Source organism: Triplophysa rosa, linkage group LG3 (assembly GCF_024868665.1).
Source record: "Triplophysa rosa linkage group LG3, Trosa_1v2, whole genome shotgun sequence".
Lineage (NCBI taxonomy): Eukaryota > Metazoa > Chordata > Actinopteri > Cypriniformes > Nemacheilidae > Triplophysa > Triplophysa rosa.
The window spans coordinates 9,824,331-9,829,721 of NC_079892.1; positions in this window are offsets into that span (position 1 = coordinate 9,824,331).

Genomic DNA, 5,391 nt, shown 5'->3' on the forward strand with positions numbered 1-5,391 from the left:
TCTGACGTCATCACGCAACAGTGTTTTTTTTTTTGCCGATTTTAACAATCATAGGTAGTTTATATAGTTAGAGTAAGGTTAGGGTGTGGGTTAGGGTAAAGGTTTCGTAAGACTTGAAACACCAAGGATTTAGTCAAAACCAACAAGCCACGCCCACCGATCTGACTCGAAACACCAGGGGCATGTTCAAGCTCAAATCGGTGCCCAACGTTTTGCTACGGTTTCCGGGTTGAACGACACGTTTGCTGGAAACGGTTTGCAACGGTGTTCTGCAGCCCGGTATACGCAACAATTGAAGATATTAGAAGAGATGTATTTTGCAGTATTCAACACGTATTTATACCGATTTCATCAGGCTCCGAAAATTCTTCAAAAAGAACACTAAGAATGGCCTTCTCAGCTGCCGTTCAGCTCCGACAAAACGTTGTAAACGTTTTTTAAAATTAAACGGTGGTGCGGTTGAACCCCTGTTGTGATGACGCAAGAGTTGAACTATGTTTCAACTCTTTAAGTTTCAACGTTTAAGTTTAAAAGACTTTACTTGGACCCATTGTGCGAGCTGTCTCTTTAACACCGCGTGGGTTATATAGGTGTTGCTGCTGATTGGGCTGACATTCTTGACACGCCCACCAAACAAGAGAAAACGTATCTCAAACCCCGTTGCAAACCGTTTCCAGCTTGAACATGCCCCTGTTTTTTGGCATAGTGTTAAGAGCAAAACCCTTATGAAACAGCAAAAACGCTAAATGTAAACTACAAAACATCAAATGATTGTTTTGACATAAACAGCAATTAAAAGTTATGAGAGATGTATGTATGGATTTTGTTTGGGGGAAATATATTACATATGAACACAGATCTATTTTTGTCGGTCGGTCTATCTAATGTTTGTCTTTGTTTATTGTTTTTGTTTATTGTGTATTTTAGTTTTAGTTTTACACAACTATATTAAAATTTTAGTTTAAAAGACAGAACTCAAAAAACATGTCCAAATATCAGGGTTTTAAGAATTTTACATATTAAAAGTATGCACGTTTCATTGTAGGCTACTTTATTGGGGAGAATTGAAGAAAATCTTGTGCTATAGCTCCCTTTGATATAATCACTAGTTTAAAACTGGTATGTGATACGCATCGGAAAAACACTGTTAAATGCCAACCTTCCTTACATCTGTCTACCTGCTTAATACTGAAGCGAGAACCGGAAGTGCTGTGCCTCTAGAATCAATGACAGTCCCAATAATCTCACTGCAGAATGTCTGTCTGCTTAAAGGGATATTTCACTACCAAATCAAAATTTCTTGTTCTTCCAACAGATGACGAAGGCGTGTCATAAGGATAGCGTCTTCTCTGGAGGGAGATTTTGTCACCGTCATTTGCCGGAAGAACAAGCCTCTGGTTCACGCGCATTCGAGAGATGACGGAAGCTAGACATCAACGTTAATAGCGCTGTCAATATGGATACTTCTCTTAAACAAACGCATCGATTCGCTTCAGAAGACCTTTGTTAAGACCACGGAGCCATGTCGAGCAGTTCTTTGATGGATGCACTTTTTGGAGCTTCAAAAAATCAATACCCATTCTCTCCCATTCTACCGCTTGGAAGCAAAATGATACGTTGTATTATAACTCTGGATGGATTATTCTTCCAGAACAAAACCATATTCAGTTAGGATACCTTGAGGGTGAGTAAAACATGGGGAAATTTTGATTTGGTAGTGAAATATCCCTTTAACACTAAATTATGTAATACACTGCAACAGGATTCCTGGCTGCCTGCTTGACTGACTCAGACCAAAATCCTATTGGTCACACACAAGAGGCCGTAATTAACACAAAGCAAAAATAATGTGTAAATCAGACACTTTGATAAATGTTAGCATTAATCAATTATTCATGCCTCAGTTGTGTTCATAATTTACACCTTTTCTTGACCAGGCATGCGCATGTTAAATGAGAAATGCACATTTTTTGTAAATTGCTAATTTGCAGTGACATTCACAAGAGAACATGGAAGACGCTTTGCAAACTCTTCAAATTAGAAACTCACATTACAGTATCATGACAGCAGGAAAGTTAGTGTGCTTCCAGGTTGGATAGGCTACTTGATGTACAGTTGTGGTGTTGTCACATACTGAACATAGGTGAGATAATAGACCATTATGGGAATATTTGGTTCTCATATTATAAATGTGTGGGAGAGTTTAACTGAAATTGTCAGTACTTTTTCACACTTATTTAGATTTTTTCCCATTCATCTCCTTAGACATTATATTCTCATGATACATTTTCTGTGGGAGTTTGTAGGCAACACAAATCTCAGACTTTCACAACATATAACCATTTTCTGTAACACAAACATAAAGTAAAATGTAAGGAACATGATTTACACACTTAGTTCCTTGCAGTATTCAAAATCTTATTTTAATGAATCCACGAAGACACAAGTCTCTCACATTAAGTGTTTTTTGTGACTCACCCTGGACATCTGTTTTTGCAAACGACAACAAACGTCAACACAATCGCTAAAGTAGGTGTTAGAAGATTGCACTGTGCTTAGACACTTTGTGACAAACGCTGTATGGTTGACTCAGAGATCTCACTCTTATTGTCATGTACTACCCACATTCTCACTATTGTGAATGTCATTTCTGTTTATCGTTGTGTACCACAAACTTTTCAAGTCAAAAAGTAGCAGAAGATGGCACGGCTTCAAGCTGACCAAATGGGTGATGCACCTTTTTGCTCGATTTCTAATTTTACATAACTGAAGATAAGTATCACCACCTTTTTCACAGTTACAATGTTTACACTTCTATGCAAAGAAGCCCAATCCAAAAAAATACCTAGTGAATAATAAAAACCGAACCCAGTCTCTTTGGAACTGGGACATGAATAAATAAACTTGCATCATGATGTGAACAGGCCCTCCTCTCTGCTCCTGAGATCACATTTTCTTTTTTTATAAACTGTATATAGAAATAGCTCATTCTACGGTAATAAAAACACACCGCTTCATTATGCAAGGTCTTTATACACCTCTGAACACATAGTTATGTATATTATATTGCATTTCTGTCAATAGATCCTCCAAAAAATTACACATTGGACCTTTAACTAACAATGAACAATATAGTTTTTATTATAGCATTATTTAATCTTTGTTAATGTCAATACAATTATTTGTTCGTTCATTATGCATTAACAAATGTTGACAACTACAGCTTTTAATTTAAAAAATTGATATGACCAGAGCTTGGACTAGCAGCTGAGAGGCATGCTCCGACAGGAATGGCCTGATTTTCCTGATGTTGTAGAGCACATACAGTACCTGCAAGTTCGAGTGGTTGCTGCGATGTGAGAGGTGAATTTCAGCTGGTCGTTGAACATCACCCCCAGGTTCCTCGCAGGCTTGGTGGGTGTTATAGTTGAGGATCCGAGCTGAATGGTAAGGTGGTGTTTGGGTATAACTAGGAGTTCTGTCTTGGAGAGGTTGAGTTGTAGGTGATGCTCTTTCATCCAAAAAGAGATGTCCAGAAGACAGCCAGAGACACGGGCAGAGATGGTGGGGTCATCTGGCTGAAAAGAGAAATAAAGCTGCGTATAATCTGCATAAAAATGGTATGAGAACCCATGAGCCTTAATAATTGGACCCAGGGAGGTGGTATATATAGAAAAGAGGAGAGGAGCAAGAATTGATCCCTGAGGAACTCCAGTTGTCAGCTGGTGAGATGTGAATGTCTCGCCTCTCCAGGATACCTTAAAGGATCTGCCTGTGAGATAAGAGTCAAACCAGTTGAGTGCAGTTCCAGAGATGCCCAGTTTGGAGAGAGTGGACAGCAGGATCGGGTGGTTCACAGTTTTCAGAAATGAAATCAACCCCTGAGAGTTTGTGCCTCCAGTCAGCGATCAGCCTGAGGAAGGAGCTCCCTGTAATAACTCCAAAGAATACAAAATTAGGCAGCATAAAAGACTGCAACTTACATTAGTATACTTTTCAGACCTCGGGTCTAAATCGCATCCTATCAATTGAATCAATTCAAATGACGAGTTTGTCGTTTTGGGGTCAATCCGTGACCGCATAGCACGCTTTCGGGTTCCTCAAAGCTCCAACATCAGAGCCTCGGAGACCCATTATGAGCAGGTAATGAACAGAAGCTCTGCTTCAAGCATTTTGCTGACAAAATGCCACATTTCATGGGTTGTAACTTAATGGTGGACAGAGTCATAATGAGACCGCAGAGAACAAGACATCTGCCAATGCTGGGAGAGTGTGTGTGTGACAGATTTCAAAGAGAGATTTTAAAGAAAAGAAAAAGAATGATTATAAGAAGAAAAAGACACAGGAAATGTACTATTGGAATGATAAATTGCATTGACAAGTGCAGATATGAATGAAGAACACTTTGACCTGGGACAATATAGTTAAGCAGAACGTACTGCTCTGTTTCAAGTAACAGGCATAATCTTACATGAACTATTTATGAGCACAATTCAGTTACAATTTTTTTTATCTCTGAAATGTTTTAACCTTATTTTAAAAGTCAAAGTTAAGTGTGGGCATTAAAGAAAGTGCTTAGAGACTTGAAAAGAAACTTCATTTTAAAGTGGTGCTTTCCCATACAAACCTGCTTCCACACTGTTTTTTGCATGGTTGCCAGGACGTTGTTATATGGTTGTTAAAGCGTTGTCAGCAGTTTTAGAGCGTTATTATTTCAAGGTGGTTACTGAGGTATTCTGTATGTGTGTAAAAGACTTAAAGGAGCTCACTCACCCACAAATACTGTAAATCTTCACTGTAAAAAAAATATTTATGCAATTTTGCCGTTTTATTTTACATATTTTTGACGTGGTGAAAATGTCAAATTATAAAACAAGACTGCAAATTTACAGCTGTTGGGCGTAAAATAACATGAAAACATAATTTAACTAACAAACAACAATTGTTCTTATACATTTTTTTCCTGGCGCGATCTGCTGGAATATTACTGTTTTTTACAGGGTTTTTGCATTTTTTCCCAGCAGTTTTATCATCCACCTTACCTTAACAGTCACCACTTATGTAAACAGGTAAATCATACACTGTAAAAATCAACTTGGCTTTGCAAGGCATTTAAGCTTTTTTACATTACTTCAACACATCAAAGTAAGTTAAGCAAGTTATATCAACTCAAAATTAGTCCTTTGAATGACTTGTAAGGCCAAGGCAGCAAAGATTTTTTTATTTGTGAGATCAACTACACTTTAATTAAATCTATCAACACTAACCTTCTACCCCCTTCTCAAGCTTTCAAAGCTGTGTCGGATATATGAGCTTTCTCACAGATCAATCTATAATTTCCATCCTATCAATGGTCAACAGTGAGGAATCCCAGAGGAAACCACTGACCAG